The following is a 21,991-nucleotide window of genomic DNA, read 5'->3' as shown; positions in this document are numbered from 1 at the left end:
TCCATGGCAGAGTCCAGTCTGTTAGTCTCACAGGTGCACTGCCCATCTGGGCATAGGAAGTGGAGCTGGTGCAGTTCAAGTATGGACAGGGTAACAAAGTGGGACAGTGGGGTGACAATCAGGGTGGTCTCATTTCCTGGCGGGGGTCTTGCCATCTTGCTCTGTCCTGTTCCTGGATCTCAGGGACCGCTTGCGTGGTGGTTGTCCGTCTGCAGGGGGTGGGGTGCTGGTGTGTTGGTCCTCTGGTGGGGCGTCCTGTCCACTAGCGCCGGCAGAGGTGGTGGGCAGTTCATCGTCCTGGCTAGTGTCAGGGGCCCCTTGGAGTGCCACGGTGTCCCTCAAGGTCTGCTGTATGTCCTTCAGCACCCCTACGATGGTGGCCAGGGCGGAGCTGATGGTCCTGAGCTCCTCCCTGAACCCCAAATACAGTTCGTCCTGCAGGCGCAGGGTCTCCTGCAACTTGTCCAGGACCGTGGCCATCGTCTCCTGGGAGTGGTGGTATGCTCCCATGATGGAGGTGAGGGCCTCGTGGAGAGTGGGTTCCCTTGGCCTGTCCGCCCCCTGTCGCACAGCAGCCCTCCTAGTTCCCTTGTGTTCCTGTGCCTCCGTCCCCTGGACCGTGTGCCCACTACCACTGCCCCCAGGTCCCTGTTGTTGTTGGGGTGGCGGGTTATCCTGGGTTCCCTGTAGTGGTGGACACACCGCTGATTGACCTGTCCTGGGTAGGGAGGTTTGGGCCCGCTGGGTGGGTGCTGTGCTGGTGTTACCAGAGGGTGGAAGGTCGGTGTTGGGCTGTGCCTGTGCAAGGGGAACCGACTGTCCCGACGCCCACGATGGTCCGGGCTGGTCATCAGGAACCAGTAGGGCAGAGCTGCTCTCGTCACTGTGGGCCTCTTCTGGGGGTGGAGTGGTGTTGTCTGGACCCTCTGGTGTAGTGACGGTCCTTCGTGTTCCTGCAGGGGCATAAGAGCATGATTATTGCATGTGTGTGTGTAATGGTGTGCAATGGGTGGGTGTCTGTGTACCCCAGTGCAAGCATTCCTGTGTGTGGGTTTGTGTGATGATGGTTGAAGGTGTGTTCTGGGAATGTGCAGTGGGCATGCTTTAGTGAGGGGTGTCCATGCTTAGTTGTGTCATGCAGGGCTTGGTGTTGGGATGGGTGGTTTGTGTTATGGGTAGATTAGTGAGGAGTTGGAGTGATAGGGGAGGGGGTGAGGGTGGGGGTGTGTGATATCATGCAAGTAGTGTGGGGGATATGATAGTTACGAATTGACTTACCAGTGTCCCAATCCTCCACCGACTCCTCCGAGGCCCTCTGGATGCATGATGGTCAAGACTTGCTCCTCCCATGTTGTTAGTTGTGGGGGAGGAGGTGGGGGTCCGCCGCCAGTCCGCTGTACCGCGATGTTGTGCCTGGAGACCGTTGAACGCACCTTCCCCCGTAGGTCGTTCCACCTCTTCCTGATGTCCTCCCTATTTCTTGGGTGCTGTCCCACGGCGTTGACCCTGTCCACTATTCTGCGCCATAACTCCATCTTCCTGGCTATTGATGTGTGCTGTACCTGTGAGCCAAATAGCTGTGGCTCTACCCGTAGGATTTCCTCCACCATGACCCTGAGCTCCTCCTCGGAGAAGCGGGGGTGTCTTTGGCGTGACATGGGGTGGTGTGTGTGATGTGTGGGGTGGTGTATGTGGTGATGAGTGTGGTGAGTGTAGTGGTGTGTGGTGTTTTGTGCGTGGATGTTGTGTGGGTGATGGTGTTGTGTGCCTCTGTGTGATTGGGTTGTCTATTCTGTGCTCTCTCTCTGGCCTTCGTTCGTGATTTTTTTGTCATAGGGGTTTGTGGGTGATGTGGGTGTGTGTTTTATATTGTGTTGGGTGTGTGGGAGTGGTGTGTGTATGTGTATCAGGTGTGTGTATTTGTAATTGTCCAATGTGGTGGTGTTTTGTATATGTGTGTGTATTTTGAGCACGGCGGTGTGTACCGCCAATGGAATACCGCGGTTGAAAGACCGCCACGTGGATTCGTGGGTCGTAATAGCATGGGCGTGTTTCTGTTGGCATGGAGGTGGAGGATTGTTTTCCGCCAGTTTATCACTGACCTTTGGTGTGGCGGTGTTGTGTGGGTGTCTGAATTTCGGCAGATTCAAAGATGCGTCTCATAATGGCTGTGGCGGACTACCGCCGCAGCGGCGGTGTATTGGCGGTCTTCTGCACGGCGGTAAGCGCCTTTTACCGCCAATGTTGTAATGACCCCCTATATGTTTTGTTCAGTTTAGCTGCCTATTGGCTTTAACATGGAGTTAGCCATTACATTCTGTATTCAATTCAGCTGCCTATTGGCTTTGACATGGCATTAGCCATTACTTTCTGTATTCAGTTTAGCCGTCTATTGTCTTTGACATTGCATTAGCCATTACATTCTGTATTCTGCCTATTGGCTTTGACATGCTGTATTCAGTTTAGCTGCCTATTGGCTTTGACATGATATTAGACATTACATTTAACGTGGAGTTAGACATTGCAGTTGAGACATTAGATGTATGTGTTTTTCCAAGCTATGTTTTTCCACAAGATGGACCAAGCTGTTTTCTTCACACCAGACTAGACCTGATAAGAGAGAGTATATTTGGTGTTTTCCTTTCTGCTCAGCGTTGGGAATAGGAGAAGTCTAGGAGATCTGTCCAGTCTCCAAAGGCTTGCTTAGTTTTCCCGAGTCTGAGAGGAGGGGGGGCACGCTTTTGTAAGGATGACTCTGGGCTACAGTGATTTAGATTCGAATCTGCTTGACTTCAGGCTGGAGCTAGGCGTCAGTTGCCAGTCTCCCGTGTGGGTAGATAATCTCTTTCTCGCAGTTGACCGGAGTCATCAACTTGCAGACCCCAGAAAGATGAAGCTGAAGATAGGTCCTACTTGCTCATACGGTGATGAATTTTGACTTTTATGCTTTGCTACTATAATCATATATATATATATTTGTTGTGTACATTGCAACTAAGAAGTACTGTGATATATTTTGTTTTGATGCTGCAACTACTTTGTGCTTGAAATCTACTAATTTGTCTCTCAAGAACTTGTGGGTGGGGAAGATTTAACAACAATAAAGGTCTTCTTTGAACTCAGAAGTGCATTCCAGAGAGGTTCTGTAAGCTCTGATATGAGATATGTAGGAAAGCAGAACACTAGTGTGGCCACACCAAATTTCAAAGATAATTAGATACAACATTTGTACATCCCTGTTAACAAGCCCCTCAGTCCACTCTTGAAGGATCGAACCATCAAACAGCTCTGTCCCTGTAGTACTCGGGGTGCCCCTGGCCGGTGTCCCTCAGTAAATACCTTTAGTGGCTCAGTGCACCTCCCACAACCCAAAAGTTGTTGTCAGAGTCTATCCTGAAAAAATTCAACTACCTGCCCCTGGGGTCCTTGACTTGGGTTTGCTCCCTGAGATGTTGGACTGCAGGTGCCCCATTCATTATTGGTCTGATTTCCCTTCTGGTATTGATGTCCTTTCTGGCCTGCTGTTGCCACTGTTTGAGCCAGTCCAATGCCTCTTCTGGAGAGGTAAAGTGCCAGGACTTGCCCTTTGCCACTACTATCAGTCTGGTTGGGTAGAGCATCATATACTTAAGTTCCTTAGACCCAAGCGCTTTCTTCACCTCTTTGAAGCTTCAATGCTGTTGCTGGACTGAAGCGTGAAGTTGTGAAAAAAGCAGATTGTGGTATTTTCATACCGGAACTCTCCGTTGGTTTAGGCCGCTTGAAGGATCATGTCCTGGTCTCTATAATTAAAGACTCTTGCAATGATTGTTCACAGCAGGGCACCCGGTTGCAGAGGGGGAGCTAGTACCCTATGTGCTCTTTCAGTGGAGAAGTAGTTGGATAGCCGTTTGGGTGAAAGGGTATTCAGGAAGAGATCCTCCAGAAACAGTTCCACTCTTGGCCTTTCAGATCCATCCGGGACCCTAGGCACTTTAATATTGTTGCGGTGCACCCTTCCTTCCTGGTCTTCCTGTTTGGCCGTAATGACAGTTTTTTGTTTTGTTAAGTCTTTGTACCTGCTCTTCAAGCCTCTTGGTCATTGACTGCAGCCCGGTTATTTGTGTTTCCGCCACTGTGACTTTGTCCACCATTTTCCTGACGTCTGCACAAAGGAGATGGTCCTCAATGATCACAGATTAAATTTTGGTTCTAGGGATTCCTTGAGTGACTGTATAGCTGTCATTATTTTGCGCAGCTATTGTTCGCCACGCCGTTGCTTGTCTCGGTGCCAGGGAGTGCCAGTTGTACGGTAAATTTATCCAGGCTGTTTGTCTGGCTGTATTTGGGCCTGTGATTTTCAACCATGTCCACTGTAAAATTTGGTCTGATCCTGTGCCACAGCAACCTAGCTTTAGCCACTCAGGCCTCTCTGATCTTCAGACTATCTTAGTAGACCTCCAGACCTCAGTGCCGAGACTCCTGGACTGAGCAGCTTTCCTCAGGGACAGGAAGTCCGACTGTCCCCAGGGCATCTCAATCACGTTGATAGGCCGAGTCCTCTGATGTTGCATATGCCCACTCATTCACAGTGCTGACCTGAGCAGCCTCATAATATTTGTAGACATCTGGTAGGGCTGTCCCACTATCATACCTAGATCCCTGGAGGGTGGGAGTCACACTTGTAGCGGCCTATTCAGCCACAATAGTGTCTCACAAAGTTACTAATTTTATGGAGGAAGGTCCCTGGGATTTGATGGGGGCTGTTCTGTAGCACATAAGTGAGTTTGGGAAGGGTAATCATCTTAAAAAGCACCACCCTATCCAGGAGGGATATAGAGTGCCTTCCAATGTCTGGTATCCATTTCCAGCATAGGAAAGAGCAAAGCTAGGTTATTCTCATAGTGAGTCGGCCCATCCCTGAAGATCCAGAGATCCAGGTACTGGAAATGATCACTTACCATGCTGAGTGGCATAGGGAGAGCATCTCAAACTTCCCACAAACCAATGGAGAATATAAGTGATATCTTCCAATTGATACCCAGTCCTGAATATTCACTGTATATCCTGAAAATGTCCCACACCTGTGCCAGAGACAGATCCGGTTCCGCCAAATACAAAAGGATGTGATCAGCATGTAGCAATATTTTTTCCTCCTTGGTTCCACCATCAGCCGCTCCAAACTTGTGCATCCATCCTGATCCATTCCACCATCGCCCCTACTGCCAAGGCAAACAACCTAGGCGATAAGATGCAGCCTTGTTGGATCCCTTGTCCTATGGGAAACTCCAGGAAACTCCTGGGAAAGAATTCCATTAAATTTAACTTGAGCTTTTGGTGTTCCACAAAGGAGTTCGACCCAACGTCTACATTTTGGCCCAATGCCCATAGTTTCTAGTATTTCAAAAAGGAAGGGCCATTCTACAGAGTTTAATGCTTTGCTCGCATCCATTGACACCACCACTACTGGGATATGTGCATCCTTGACCATGGTAATGTTATTGTGAAGGCGGCAGAGATTGAGCCTAGTCGTTCTATGTGGCATAAGGCCACTCTGGTGTGGATGTACTAGGTCCAAGTTTACTTCTGGCAACCGAGTCACCAGAACCTTGGAGAGTATCTTAGCATCGGAGATAATTAATGATATTGGACGGTACGAGTCCCACCTTTCTGTTTCCCAGGTTTCAAGATTAATACTTGAGTCACTAGATTGGAATCTCTGGGGATATCACCTCATTGATACACCTCCACATACATCCTGTGGAGGCGTGGAGTTACAATGGCCCATATTTATGTTTTTTGCCTAAAAACTGTGCTAACGCAGCTTTGCAGCAAAAAGTTTAGCGCTGGCCTGCGTCATTTAACAACGCCATTCGGGCGCCGTATTTATTGAATGGTGCAAGCCGGCGCTAAACTTGGGCTAGAGTCTCAGAAAAAAGACGCTAGCCTGGTGGGGTGGCGTAGGGAAGAAGGGGATTGTGCGTCAGAAAATGACGCTAGGCTGGTTAGAGGCCTCTAACCAGACTAGTTCCATTTCCTAGCACACCACCACTACAAACATGACTCCTGTCTTAGAAAAGACAGGAGTCATGCCCACCACCCCAATGGGCAACACAGGGGACAAGTGTCCCCTGGGCATGGCCATTGCACCCTGTGCCATGCAGGGGGCCCCAAGTTAGGGCCCCCAATGGCACTTACACATTTTTTAAAAACATACTTACCAATACTTAACCTACTTACCTGGGATGGGGTCACCCATCCTCTGGTGTGGGTCGGGGTGTTCCTGGGGCTTGGGGAGGGCATCTGTGGACCCATTCCATGGTGTTTAACCATGGAAATGGTCCACAGGTCCTCTAACACCTGGTTTGACCCAGTCGTTAAATAATGGTGCAGAGGAAGCTTTTCACCATCATTTAGCCCCTCCCCCCACCCGTGCGTCATTTTAGACCTGTTAGTTTTTTTCCTCTATTGTATGGAGTGCAAGGTGCACGTCTGGTGTGAACAGCAGAATAAAATGATAGGGAAGGAGTGAAACACAAAAAAGTTAAAAAACTGAAAAAGAAAACAAGAATTTGCGATGCAATGGTTCTTGCGTTTGCTTGAGTTTGCACGATTAGCATTGTAAATTCCTAACTGGACTTTTCTTGCCAAATGAATTGAAAGTAAAAAGTAAAACAGTTGACATAAGCTAGCCGATTCAAAGCACTACGGCCACCATGAGCGTGAAGGAGATACACAAAAGGAAAAGGAAGTTTGCTCGCAGTCAAACATATCAGCAAAAGTGCAATTATCCATTTAACAGGGTCGATGGCCTTGGCGGTAACATAACTGCCCCAAGGAGTTACAAAAGTAAAGCATTTACTAATGATAACTAAGGAATTTTGAAAGGCAAGCCCATGAACGAGTGATAATGATGGCCGTGCGGTGGGTGTGGTTAAAAGCCCACAGGTAGATTACAACACGTCAGAGCGCTTGCGTGCTCGACCTAAAAACACTCACCACCAAAAAATGGTTCTATTCCGAAGCACACACAAAAAAACAAAATAAGAGCCATGCTCATGGTAAGCACCTGCTGCACACATTCGATGTCCATGTGGGTTGGAGCTTGGATGCGGGGGGTGGATGCAGGCCAAAGGCCTCGCCTAGTGGGAATTGGACGTCCACAACTGGTAGGTTGAGGGCTGCACACAGCAGTGTTTGGATGCCTGTAGCATGTTGGGCTGCACCCAACTACTGCTGTGCAAGGCTGAAGACTGTGTGAAATGCAGCTTGGAAATTAAGTCTATCATAAAAATGACATTTACTGAAAAACACAGTCTGACATTGAGTTCTGGTTCATATGAATAAAACTACTGAAATTTGCCAGTTATGGTTATGAGCGAACACCGAACACGCCATTACTTCCAGCAACTGCCATGCACAAAATACATATTTGCCAATGGGACAGGTAGACAAAAAGAGTTAACAGAAGAGCATCATGGCAGACGCCTTTAGCTATGGCGTGTGTTGCATGCATTCCTAATCATAGCTGGTTCATAGCTGGTTCAGTAATTTTAGGCATCCGACCCAAAGCCTAACCTGGTTTTTAATACATAGAAATTTGCAGAATACATAGAAAGTGAAGTTGTGTTTAGCTTTGGTTCTTACACCTTGACGTATGTTTAAAAAACTCACCTAAAACACAAAGTGCACTTATAGTTGTGAATCATAACTGAAAACAAGGATTGGCAAGCTATAGTTAGGACCGCAGCCGTCCTTTGCACAAAAACGAGGCAAACCACAACCCACACACAAAATTCAGTGCTTATGATGTTACCCTTGTTGTGACATGTTAAATTACAATTGTGGTAAATAACAATATGAAAGAGAATACTATGAATATAGTATTATTAATTTCTTCGTGTATGTATTGTTATTAAATACCACAGTCAAAAACAGCAGAGAGCTACTGTGTAAACTCATTTGAGAGCATAGTATGCCAATAACATAAGGCATGAAGGCAAATATACTGCTCTATGTTGAAAGTTATATGGCGCACCGTTTACAAATCACTAAAGTTTGAGGTACAATAGTACCCCATGTTAAACAAGGTAAAGGCTGAATTCATCTGATGTGGTTTGCAGAGGTGTGTTTTTAAAGTAAGTAATGCCTTAAAGCCAAAGCATATTGCAAAACAATCACTGAGTAAGGTCAAAGTTTCTGTTGATAATAGGTTATCTACCAGTGACTATCTTGGTATGCTCCAGTGTTAAAGACTTGTAATGCAATGCTCTAGAAAATTCTATGTCACAAGGACATTTATATAGAGTAAATCTTATTTTCTTGACCTTTGCTGAAGCTTTTGAGGCATTGCATATTGCCGAATAAAGTAGAACATAGAGGTGTTCCACTTACAAGTTGTTTATCTCTCACTGGTGTTGTAAGCATGGCTCTATGGTTGTAGACCATGGTGTCCATCTTAAGAATGTGTGTGTTATATTTTTCAAAATGATGGAGGTTGTTCCAAAGGGCCTGGTGTAAGGTATCTTTTCAGTGGCAAATGAATACCTGTCAACCTCTTGACTTAAAATTAATGATCATGTGAAGCTTTTAAGAGGGTAATCCCGTTAAGGTGACCAGAGTATGAACTCTTTTTGGAGGGTGTTTAGAAAGGGGGTGACCCTCTTAAAGTCTATGGAGGCATTTTGTTTCTTTGGTGAGTGAATACCAGTGTAAGAAGAGAAACATCCAGCACATGTGGGTGACTTGACAGATGTGCTACGTGTCCACCATGTTATGTCCTTTATCATGTGATTGGTGATAGAAAATTGGCCACAGGTGTACTGTGTTGCATTAGTTCAAGTCCACAAACCCTAAATGCTGCTCTCACAATAAATTGATTAATTAATCAATTATATCATTTTAAATGTCATCAGTGATATCATCAATGTTGTAACTGATAATATTAAAATAACATTGTTGAAATTACTAATGAGATCAACAATGATTCTGACAGTGTGCTACAGGCTTTGTGAACAAGGAGTGATGAATCAACCTAAATCGATATTTGGGTTCTTCTAACCTTGTCTGTAAGCTTTCAAAAGATGCAAAATAAATTGGATATTTCAGTGAAGCACTTGTGATGTATGTGATTGTTTTTTCACTTATTTTCACCTAAAGGGAGGGTGCACTGGAGGCAGGTCATTTGCAGAGAGCTGGCCGCTGAACATCATTGAACAACAGACCCGTTGGTCAACTGTGCTCTGAAGGGCTAAAAGCTGAGTAAGTAGGATGTTAGGTGGTCACAGAGGGGAGGGCACATGGACTCGTGACTGAAGCTCATGCACACCAGGGGTTGGACACATGCAGACCGTTGGACACAGTAGCTGGCCATAGGGCAAGGACCCCCTTCCAACCACTGCTGTATGTTGGATGCAGAGTCTGGTGTGACACCAGGCATTGCAGACAACATCCTTTGTTAAATGTGTAAAGTCTGTGCAAGGTGGGGATTGGCTGCTTGTGGAGCAGTGGGTGCACACCCTTGCCACAAACTACACCCTATGTCAAATTTGCTGTATGTATGGCTGAAGGTCATGTGCAGTGGAGCTTTGATGCCTGCCTAGAGTTAGGTGCAGAGCCTTGCCAGAGCCTAGGGACTAAGTCCAAGTCTTGATGAGGATTGAATGCATGGTCTAGCCAGAGACGACTACTGAGATATCATGAGTGATATCATCTCTGATGTAATTTTACATGTCATGAATGATGTAATATGTGAGGACATAAATAGTACATGATGGGAGAACAAGATATAGTTAGTTCACTAATCAATAACTGTTGGCATGATTCGGTAAAATCATAGGTAGGAGAAGGCGAGAGGAATTAAGCTACATCAAAGTGCATTAACCAATTCTGTCGGTCATACACTGCACCATGGATGTTTTCCTGAATGGATTCTTAACTTAAAATAGGTTAATTACCACAAATGTGTACATTGAAGCTATGGAAGTAACATAGTCCCTCCCAATAGAATGAATGCAAAACAAATTAGAAATGTCAAAACATAACTTAGGCCCTCATTCTGACCTTGGCGGGCGGCGGAGGCCGCCCGCCAAAGTCCCGCCCTCAGGTTACCGTTCCGCGGTCGAAAGACCGCGGCGGTAATTCTGACATTCCCGCTGGGCTGGCGGGCGGCCGCCTTCAGGCCGCCCGCCAGCCCAGCGGGAAAGAGGCTTCCACGATGAAGCCGGCTCGGAATCGAGCCGGCGGAGTGGAAGCTGTGCGACGGGTGCAGTTGCACCCGTCGCGTATTTCACTGTCTGCGCAGCAGACAGTGAAATACATTTAGGGGCCCTCTTACGGGGGCCCCTGCAGTGCCCATGCCAGTGGCATGGGCACTGCAGGGGCCCCCAGGGGCCCCGCGACCCCCCCTACCGCCATCCGGTTCCCGGCGGGAGAACCGCCGGGAACTGGATGGCGGTAGGGGGGGTCGGAATCCCCTCGGCGGCGCAGCTAGCTGCGCCGCCTTGGAGGATTCCAATGGGCGGCGGTACACTGGCGGGAGACCGCCAGTGTTGCCGGTCCGACCGCGGCTTTACCGCCGCGGTCGGAATGCCCATTGGAGCACCGCCGGCCTGTCGGCGGTGCTCCCGCGGTCCTCCAACCCGGCGGTCATGGACCGCCAGGGTTGGAATGACCACCTTAGTAGGAAACTCCCAAAATAACCTGTTAGGGAAGAGATGAAAAGCTGAAACGAATTGTCTCTGTTCACACCAGGGATCTGATGGTTACATAGATCAGCAGTTAATTTTTGTAATTGTAATTGTATTTATATAGCGCCTATTACCCCTGACAAGGTGTCCAAGTGATTTTCAGCGAGTAGCACGCTATTCTAGAACCCAGTAGGATTAGTGGTGGATTAGTATAGGGAAATATGAGGTTATTTGAGCAGTGAACTTGTGAGTCTGTTAATTGGATAGAATAGAATAATGAAGGGATAGAAGAGGGAGGAGTCTAGAAAGTGTTAATTGGGAGATCATAGTAGTAAGGTAATGTTTGGGACGAGTAAAAAGAAAGATGGAGGAGGGAAGAGTCTATAGAAGGAGATTAGGGAGATCACAGTAGTAAAATGAGGTTTGGGATGAGTCAAAGGAGAGATACAGGAGGGAAGAACGTAGATGGGTTGTTTGGGAGATCATAGTAGTAAAATTAGGTTTGAGATGAGCCAGGAGGGAAGAGTCTAGAAAAGATTATTTTGGAGATCGTAGTAGTAGAATGAGGTTTGGGATGAGTCAGAGAGTGGAGATAGAGGGTAGATTGAGAGGCATAGGGTGAGACTGATAAGTGCATTGGAGAGAGCGAAGGCTTTCTTTTCTTTTCTACAGCATGATTAAAGTAAATAAATGTATAGCTCCATGACTACCTAGAAAGGGAATATATGTATAAGGAAGATAATATATTGAGATTTGAATTTGTATTGTTATGAAAGCATAGAATAATATATATAAGTTTAGATATATTTAATTGTAAGTAATATATGCATTTGTTAAGCAGACCTAAAGAATATATATATATTTAAAAAAACATAGTTATTATACATATTTGTACAAAGTAATACACATATCTAGTTATACACATATAATCAAATTATAAACATTTGCATACACAGGGATATGCTGTACATTAGTGTTTGAGTATGGTGGTTATGTAGGAAAGAGCCAACTCTTAAGTAGTCTTCTGAAGATTGTATAGTTATCCATGGATCTTATATTTGGGGGCAATGAATTCCAAGGTTTGGCTGCTTGAGTAGAGAAAGATGTACCACCTTCTGTCTTTTTTTGTATGGTGGGGTTTTAAGGCGAGGTTAGAATCTTGAGCAGAGGTTCCTTTGTTGAATGTGTCTGGTGATTTTATTCCTGATCAAAAGCGGTCCTGTTCCATGTATTGCTTAATGGGTGATACAAAGCAGCTTGAAGGTGGATCTTCTGGCAACCGGTAACAAGTGAAGGGCCTTCAAGGCAGGGGAGATGTGGGCTTGTGTCTTTACATGAAGCAGTAGTCTGGCAGCAAAGTTCTGAATCCGTTGTGGTCTTTTCATAGTTGATAGAAATGATCCGTGGTAGAAGCCATTGGTGTAATCCAGTTTAGACAGTACAAGAGAGATACACGTCTCGACCTTGTGTGGAAATCCCATGTGGGGAGAGATGGGTCACGGCATTTTCATGTTGATGAAGCTTGATCTTGCTAATTTGTCCACCTGGGTATTCATTGTTAACTTGAACTCTATAGTAATTCCAAGGTTTCTTACTTCCCAGATCGTCAGGCACAGAGTGGGTCATAATTTTTCCAATCGCTACATCTGAGTATTGGTCCCACTTATCTCTTTTACTCTGTATTTGGATATATTGATATGTGGATGAAAATGTAGGAGCCTCTTTGTGTGCATTTGGCATACCATGGAGTTAAAAAAACATCAAACCTCAGCAACGTTTTCTGTTTTGTGTTTGTGAATGACCCATCGGAATATAACCTGGGAGGCCTTCCCTGTGCCTTCTGTGGCTCCATCTCTCCAGAGGACAGAGGTATTTGCATAGCTTGTCTTCAGGCAAGCTGGTGAGATTGGATATGCTGCACTAAATCTCTGGATTACTTTTACCCGTGAAGGCAGGGTGGAGGAGGACTGTACTGGAGAAGGGCTCATGCAAAGTACCGGAGAAGGATTCATGCATTCATTACCACTGAGTTCCCAATCCACAGAGAATGAAGCATACCCATCTGCAGGAGACGTCAGTGGATTAGCAAGAGATTAAGGACTGATTTTGGAGTCAGGCAGGAAGAACTGTCTGGCCATGCTATGAGCTGTGACGAGATACAGAAAGAGCACTGGCCGATTGCCCCAGATTGGCTTTTGGAGTCTGGTGGTGTGGAGACCTCACTAAATACTTACAGAATGGAGAAGTATCTTCCCTCCTTTGTGTCAAGTGGGCTGCCACACTCAACATAATCTTCAGAAAAGGATAAAAGGTGGGTTTAGTACTCAGTCCCACACTGAATTGAAAATATAGGGGGTTATTACAACTTTGGAGGAGGTGTTAATCCGTCCCAAAAGTGACGGTAAAGTGACGGATATACCACCAGCCGTATTACGAGTCCATTATATCCTATGGAACTCGTAATACGGCTGGTGGTAGATCCGTCACTTTACCGTCACTTTTGGGACGGATTAACACCTCCTCCAAAGTTGTAATAACCCCCATAGTCTTTCTCTGGGAGTAGCGGTCTCTTCAGAAAATCATCCCCAGGGAGAACAGATTATATGAAGATTCTGCTGCCAATAATTTTGGCTCTTTTGCTGGTGCACAGGTAGTAATGACTCCTTTTTGCTCTGTCCCCAAATCATGACTCAGCACGCTACATGCAGTAGCCATTAGGCCTTACAGGTATCCCTGTGAAGATGGACCTCTTTGGGTGGTGCGTTTCTTCACACATCAGTGTAACACATTTCTTCACACTCCTGGGCTCCGTGGGTATCAGTAACCTGATGACCTTTGATTTCTCGCTTCCCAGTGTATGCTTTCATCATGGCTAACCCTACACCATCTCATCACTAGCCTGCTCCTGCACCTGTAGGGTAGGTAAGCCTATTTTACTTTTTTGCCTGTCATGAGGGAAAGTCCATATATAATCCTACAGAGACTTGCCTTACACCCATGCAAGGTTCTTCAGAGATGGCCGTGCATTGCCTGGCAGACTTTCTAAATGTTTCCACACTGCCTAGTACTCTGAATCAGAGGTACCAGGTGACCATTCCTGGATGGTCATGGCTCCTGTGCATCATTTGCTCGTACATCAATAGTGCATATATCCCTTTTCTTTTGGGACCTTTGCTGAAAGGCTACCATTCGAATCTATCTCATATACTGCCTTCTGTGACTCTTTTATGATCTTTTGAAGTCTGTACTTTGATCAGTTCCCGTTTCCTTTATTGGAGCTTGACGAGTCTGCAGCATCCCTACCACCAACTTACCTACGCTGCTCCATATTTGTAGAGTTGGTGAATCCACTCACCAATTGCAGCTGTCGCTGCATGCAGCCACAGCTAGTACCCCCAAACTGGTCAACCTACCTTGGATCCAAGTTATATCGCAGGGGCATTATACTTTTGTACAGCAGACCAATTGTGATTACCAGCATGCTCAAACTCTCGAAGAGGGAGTGCAATCCTGAGGAGGGGACTGAGTACTGCATGGTAAGGTTATAAATAGTTTACTCAAATGATTCCCGACACATCACCACCAAATGTTTCTCCCAAACAGCTTTTTCTTACTTAGTTTGTCCTGAATGGCATGTTCCCTATGTTTTGTCCAGGGGTGTCTACTTTGTCAGGTGTTGTTTTCCCTTTCACATGTTAGTTGAGTCATGCAGCCCCAGTAGGAACATCATCTTTGGTTCTGAAACACACTCTCTTCATGCTTCCAACTTGAGAGACAGACATTTCCTATTCCTTCCTCCATGACTCATAAAACCCATCCCTTGCTGGGTTCGACCTCATAGTGGAGATTCCTGTTTGTCTTCAAGCACACAGAGACCTGAAAAGCCTCCATAGGGTGAGTCAGCGCTTTGTTCTGCCAAGTGTTCCAGATGAACAGGGTAAATCATGCCCTTGACCTTTGGATTACAGGAATCAGTGTACATGTTTTCTCTTTCTTTCCTTCCTGGGGTGTGCCTGTCCATCTCATCACACCTCAGCGACATGCCCATCCTTTCTCTGGTATTCATTGCACAGTTTCAAATTAAGATAATTAGACTAGGGCCAAGCGCTCTGCAGGCAGTGCACACCTGCACAGACTACCTGCCTGAGGTATAAAGTACTATATAATTTCCAAAAAGAGTGAGGGAGCACCTGGCAGCAAGTTACTCTAATTATATTTAAGATGCCTATTTATTCTTGTAGATCGCATTCTTTATTTAATTTAGATCGTTGATGGTCTGGTTTAGTATACAACTGATAAACAAATGAAACATTAAGTAAAAAGATCCCTTGCGAGCATATGTTTCAATATAAAGTAGTTTCCAATTATTTATCTAATTCTTTTGTTCATTTTAAGCCATATGCTTCCACTTTTTGAAAGCATTTTATTCTTCCCATGGTTTGCAGTTCTGATCGTTCTCTTTACATTTATCAGATACTTTTAAAAGTCTACTTCTCAACCAACACGTTCCGTGGTTAGGTTGCTTCTTTAAGGCTTTGCATTTTCTGATTTCAAGTCTTCATTCATAATGTAGTATATAACTTGACACATTCATATTATAGATTCCTTAGCAATGCTGATGTGTTAGCCTATTATCTAGATTAAGTAAGGCCATTTTGTGTTACAGGATTGCATAGAGTCCATCAGAGGAAATTTAAAAAAAACTTTTTTTTGCAGTTTTATATAGCGTGAGCACAACCCAAAGATATTGGAATGCTTTACATGAGCACCAGAGTTACTTTACACAAGGACACATTCATTTTTGGTAGGCTTGGGGAGATTAAGGCCTTCATTACAACCCTGGCGGTCGGTGATAAAGTGCCGATAATACCGCCAACAGGCTGGCGGCAAATACCGTCAAATTATGACCATGGCGAAAAGAGCTCAGACAGACAGCCACGTTACCACACCAACTGCCAGGGCGGAATTAACAGGCACCACTGCGGTAGCTGCCTACAGCCAGGCGAAAGCCAATGTTCCGCCCACTGTATTATGACAGTCCGATCCGCCACCTTTTCCGGGGCGGTACCAATGACATCAAAAGCCTGGCGGAAACACTGCACAGAAGGGAAACTACTCACCATTGGAGACTCAGGGAAGAACCGCCCCGCCATGGAGCTTGAACTGCAGATCTTCCCAATGATTCTCTACGTCCTGCTCCACCACGAACACCAACGACGGTGAAGACAACCACAGTGAGTACAGGTGCCTAGCACACAGGGGAGGGGGGAGGAAAAAGAGAGTGACACACACACGCAACACCCCCACCCCCAACACCATACACACAATCAGATGCAGTAATATAACATATTTACTCCATACCCCTCAGGAATAATGCAAGGACAACACAAATAGATGAAAGTGAGTGTAATAATATAAAAAAGTAGAAATACGTACATCCAATCTAAAAGTATATACATATGTACAAATCAAGGGACACTGCCCAGTCCTCAATGCGCGTGAGTCACAGGGCCACATTACAAAGTCCAAGGCCCCATTTGTCTCCTGCAACAACACTGCAGGGGCATCAGTTTGAAAATAGGCAGGCACTGCAGGGGGATTGGGAATGGGGGGGGCACCTCAGCCAGCAGATGGAACAACACCACTGGTCCTGGAGGGGGCAACATGCCCATTGCTCTGTCCTGGGGAGTGCAAGGCCACAGTCTATCAAGTGGGTGACTCGCCCACTGGTTCTGGAGTGAGCATTGTGCCCTGTGATCTTCATCCTGGGGAGGATGGGGTGGGTAGGTGTGTTCCCCACTGGTTCTGGAGGGGGCATTGTGCCCTGTGATCTTCATCCTGGGGAGGATAGGGTGAGTGAGTGGCTTCCCCACTGGTTCTGGAGGGGGCATCGTGCCCTGTGATCTTCATCCTGGGGAGGCTGGGGTAGGTGGGTGTCTTACCCACTGGTTCTGGAGGGGGCAACATGCCCTGTGCCCTGTCCTGGGGAGTGCAAGGTCACAGTCTCTCAGTTTGGTGTCATACCCACAGGATTTGCAGGGGGCAGCCCGCACAGCAGCCTATGGACGCAGGACTACAAACTGTCCGCCGGCGGTGATGGCTGCTCAGTGGTGGTGCTGCTGATGCTGCTGCTGGTGGTGGGGGGAAGCTCCAGCCCATCCCCTGCATCCTCGGACGGCTGCCCACTGCTGGTGGTGGTACGGGTGGTGGTGGTTCTGCTGCTGCTGGTGGAGATGAGGGGAAGCTCCAGCCCATCCCCCTGCAGCCTTGGACGGCTGCCCACTGCTGGTGCTGGTAGTGGCGGTGCTGCTGCTGGTGGTGGTGGGGGGAAGCTCCAGCCCATCCCCTGCAGCCTCTGACAGCTGCACCACCATAGTTGGTGGTGGGGCTCTGACTGAGTCCCAGCACCAGGCCCCTTGTCCTTTCTGCTGCTGGTGCAGGCCCCTTGCCTTTCCTGGCAGTAGCTGGGGATTGCTCCCTGCCCTTCCTAGCAGCAGCTGGGGATTACTCCTTGCCCTTCCTGGCAGCAGCTGGGGATGGCACCTTGACCTTCATGGCAGCAGCTGGGGAGGGATCCTTGCCCTTCCTGGCAGCACTTGGGGCAGGCACCCTTTCCATGTGGCCACCTGGTGCCCGGGATCCTTTCCCACCACAAATTGCTGTGGACACTACTGGGCCCGTGGAATGGGTGGCTGAGGTTCTTGCCTGGGTTTTGCCCACCCTGGCCAGATGTGAAGGACGGGGAGAGGGGTAGGGAAGAGGTCAAGAGTGGAGAGGAAAATCTTTTTAGGGACATTGGGGCGGGAAGAGGGAGAAGGTTTGGGAGTGGACGAAGAGGGAGTGGTTGTAGGAGGTGTCAGTCGGCTCGGTTTGGGTGCAGGTGCATGGACTGGATGCTGTTGTGAGGTGGATGGCTGTTGGGTGTTTGAGTGCTTGAGTTTGTGTACTTTGGGAGGGGGGCACAGACACAGTGGGAGAGGACACAGGGGACTGTGCATGGCTGTTGGGGTGGTGTCTGCCAGTGAGGTGTGTGTTCTGATAGGTGTGCTAGTGATGGCGGTAGTGGATGAGGATGTAGTGCATGCAGGTGTGAGTGTAGACGCAACTGGGAGGGAGGTGGAGGCGTAGGAGAAGAGGGACACAGTGGAGGCAGTTGATGTTGGTATGTCTGCATCTGGATGGTGTTTGTGTGAGTGCCTGTGGGATGAAGTGTGGTGCTTGTGTTTGCCTGTGACACTCTTGTGTGTTGTCCTGTGTGCCTTCTCGTGTGCCTGTCTACTTGGGATAGGTTGGGGTTGAGGGGAATGGGATTGGGAAGAGGAAGTTGGAGGGGGGAGGGTGGAAACAGGGACAATGGCTGCCATCAGAGAGGAGGTAAGAGCCTGGATTGATCTCTGTTGGGCTGCCAAGCAAGTGAGAATGCCCTTCAGAAATGATTTGGTCTGTTGCATTTGGGCTACCAGCCCCTGGATGGCATTCACAATGGTTGACTGCCCAACAGAGATGGATCACAGGAGGTCAATAGCCTCCTCACTCAGGGCAGCATGGCTAACTGGGGCAGGGCCTGAGGTGCCTGGGGCGAAGGGGATGCCCACCCTCCATGGGTGAGCGGGCACGGGAAACTCGCTGAGGGACTGCTGGGAGAGCTGTGCTGGTATGGGAGTGGTGGCTGTACCTGTAGCTGGGGTGGTCACAGAAACGTCTGCCACCACCAGGGAGCTTCCATCGGAGGAGGTATCCGTGTCTGAACTGTCCCCTCTAATCTCCCCTGTGGTGCTCCCCTCACCCTCCGTCCCACTGGTGCCCTCACCGCCGGTGGACTCTGCCTCCTGGGTCCTGTGGGATGCAGCTCCCTCCGTCGCTGGTGCCACTGCTCCTTCTCCAGATGATGCTAATGCACATAAGGACAGGATGACAAAACAAAAAGGGGGGGGAGAGACAAAGGATACACTTGATCAAAGGCTGCACCTACACCACCATTGGCGTACATAGCACCCTCACACACAGGGAACAGCCCTACGCACTATGCAATGCACTACCAGTAACAATGCTATTTACCAGGGCATGGGGAGGGACACATACCGCCAAATGCAGCATACCTGGGACCTTCACGGCCTGGCCAGTACCGGATGCCTAATAGCTATGTTGGAGGAATATCACATCAGAACCCTGGCCAACATGGGACCTACGCTGCAATGTCAGGCCTGGCCTAGGGGCACCCACAGAAACACATATCCCCCACCTGGATACCACTCCACCAGGCGTAAGTAGTAATGATGCGCACTGTGTACTCACCCCCTTGCGGCTAATGTGATGCCCTCAAGCTCCCATCCACCTCAGACTAGGCCACCGCCAGTATGCGGGCCATCGGGGGTCAGGGTCCGACGGGCACCCCTTCCACCTTGGGAGGCCATCCCCAGCTGGGCCTCCGCCGTCTTCCGTGCCCAGCGTCTCAGGTCCTACCTCCGTTTCCGACAGTGGGTTCTCCGCCTGCCATGCCATAGACACCCAGAGTCCGCACGTTCTTGCCGATGGCACGCCATATACCCTTCTTTTGATGGGCGCTGACTTGCAGCGGAAATACACACAGGGAGAGGTATTAGTCAGACCGTCCTGCCTGTCACACTCATGGCTCACCATACCCCTTCCTATCCCTATTTGCACAGACATGGCCCAGCACACAAGCTGCACTCTGCCCAGGACCCATCCACCAATCCCCCCACACAAGGCCTTCACACACACCACTCCATGCATTTATGCCCCATGCATCGTGCTCACAGTGTAGTCACCTGTTGGTCTGGAGCAAGTGAGTGAACAGATAGAAAATGGCGGTGACATCCGCGGCGTTGTATACCGTCACTGACGGTGTACATCACCATTGCCCACTGCAACCCATAGGGCCCATTATTGTCCAATGAGGCGTTGACCGCCAATGACGTTGTCCAATGACCGCCTCCCGCAATGGCGCACAATGTCAGCGGAATTACCTCATTTCCACGTGTCCCTCCATACAGGACAGGCGGACGCCATTTCAGGGGAGGGGCAGGCCATTGATCATAACTGCATCACAGATCACAATTGTACATACAGGACAAATGCCACTAATACATTTAAAATTCACATCACGCATTGAACTTAGTGGCTACAATGTACAGTTTATGACCGGCTCATCACTCTTTTGCCCCATAGATTGCAACCGGTGAGGATGAATAGGAGATGGAGACATCCCCTGTGTACAGACCCTTGGTAGACTTAGCAACAATGGAGGACAGGCACATTATCCTCACCTACAGACTTGACAGGGCCACAGTCATGGAGCTGTGTGCCCAACTGGAGCCTGACCTGATATCTGCTATCCGTCAGCCCACTGGGAGCCCCCCTCTTGTGCAAGTGCTATCTGTGCTCCATTTCTTGGCAACTAGTTCTTTCCAATTGACAGTGGGCTTGGCAGCAGGAATGTCACAGCCAATGTTCTCAATAGTGCTGACCAGAGTGTTGTCTTCCCTGATTAAACACATGTACAGCTACATTGTTTTCCCCCAGGTGGATGGTTTGGCCTCAGTGAAGGCTGACTTCTATGCAATGGGACATATCCCCAACATCATTGGGGCGATTGATGGAACACAAATTGCATTTGTCCCCCACACCCCCCCGGCAAAATGAACAGGTCTTCAGATATCGAAAATGTTTTTACTTGATGAATGTCCAGATGGTGTGCCTGGCGGACCAGTACATCTCCCTTGTCAATGATAAGTATCCTGGATCTGTGCATGATGCCTTTATCCTGAGGAATAGCAGCATCCCAAATGTGATGGGACAACTACAGAGGCACAGGGTGTGGCTAATAGGTGAGCCCTGGTTTGCACCCAGTATATATTGGTGTATGGGTATGGTGTGGACCATAAGGGATAGTGTGTGGCTAACTGTCGCTCGATATTTGCAGGTGATTCTGGTTACCCCAACCTATCATGGCTACTGACCCCTGTGAGGAATCCCAGGACAAGGGCTGAGGAACGTTACAATGAGGCACATGGGCGAACAAGAAGGATCATTGAACGTACCTTTGGCCTTCTGAAGGCCAAGTTTCGGTGCCTCCATCTAACTGGATAATCGTAGCATGCTGCATGTTGCATAACCTTGACTTGAGATGCCATGTGCCGTTTCTGCAGGAGGAGGAGGCTGGAGATAGTTGTGTGGCAGCAGTGGACCCTGTGGACAGTGAAGATGAGGAGGCAGAGGATGAGGATGAAGACCTCAGACCTGCAGTTATTCGACAATACTTCCAATGAGACACAGGTAAGACAGAGTAACTTCACATTTTATTGTTATTTTTTTGTTTCACATTGTCACTGGCAGGCTGTTATTTCCCACTTCTATGCCCACTCACTATACCCTTTGGCAACTCTTTTTGCAGATGTTGATGCCCCACTATCACTCCTGGTGTGTTCACTGCAGCCAACTACAGGTCTTTGCTATGTAAACATTACTGACAGTTGAATTGCAATGCTTAAACCTTGTTAAATGAATGCATACTTAAATTATTTGACATACTCCATACCTGTTTTTTTTCAAAGTGTGTTTATTGCAGTGCTAAGATGAAAAGGGAGAAGTGCAATGGGCTGGGTGATGATGGAGGAAAGTCCAGGGTATAGTTCCAGTCTATTTGTAGCACAGGTGCATTGTCCAAGGGGGCATAGGAAGGGGAGCAATGACAGTTCAAGGTGGACAGGGTGACTGTGTGAGACACAAGGGTGACAATCAATAGAGTCCCATTTCCTGGCGGGGTCTTGGCAATAGTCTCTGGCTTCTGCCAGGGATAGTAGGCAACTTTTGTGTGGTGTTTCTCCTTCTGCAGGGGGAGGGGTGCTGGTGGCCTGTTGGTCCTGTGGCGGGACCTCCTGTCCACTAGCGGCAGCGGAGGTGGAGGGCAGTTCAGTAGTCTGGCAGGGTGCTGCTGTTGTAAGACTACCTCCCTCATAATGTTGGCCATGTCTGCCAGCACCCCTGCAATGGAGACCAGGGTGGTGTTAATGGCCTTCATGTCCTCCCTGATCCCCTGATACTGTCCCTCCTGCAGCCTCCTGTTCTCCTGCATGTTATCCAGGATCTGGCCCAGCATATCCTGGGAATGTTAGTATGCTCCCAGGATCTCAGGGAGTGCCACCTGGAGAGTCGGGTCCTTGTGCCTGTCCTCCCCCTGGCACGCAGTAGTCCTCCCAGCTTCCCTGTGGTCCTGTGCCTCTGTCCCCTGAACCGTGTGCCCACTGCCACTGAACCCAGGTCCCTGATTGTCTTGGGTTTGAGGTGTGCCCTGAGGTCCCTGT

Source organism: Pleurodeles waltl, chromosome 9 (assembly GCF_031143425.1).
Source record: "Pleurodeles waltl isolate 20211129_DDA chromosome 9, aPleWal1.hap1.20221129, whole genome shotgun sequence".
NCBI classification, from domain to species: Eukaryota; Metazoa; Chordata; class Amphibia; order Caudata; family Salamandridae; genus Pleurodeles; species Pleurodeles waltl.
Note: the sequence above shows the minus strand (reverse complement) of the source record.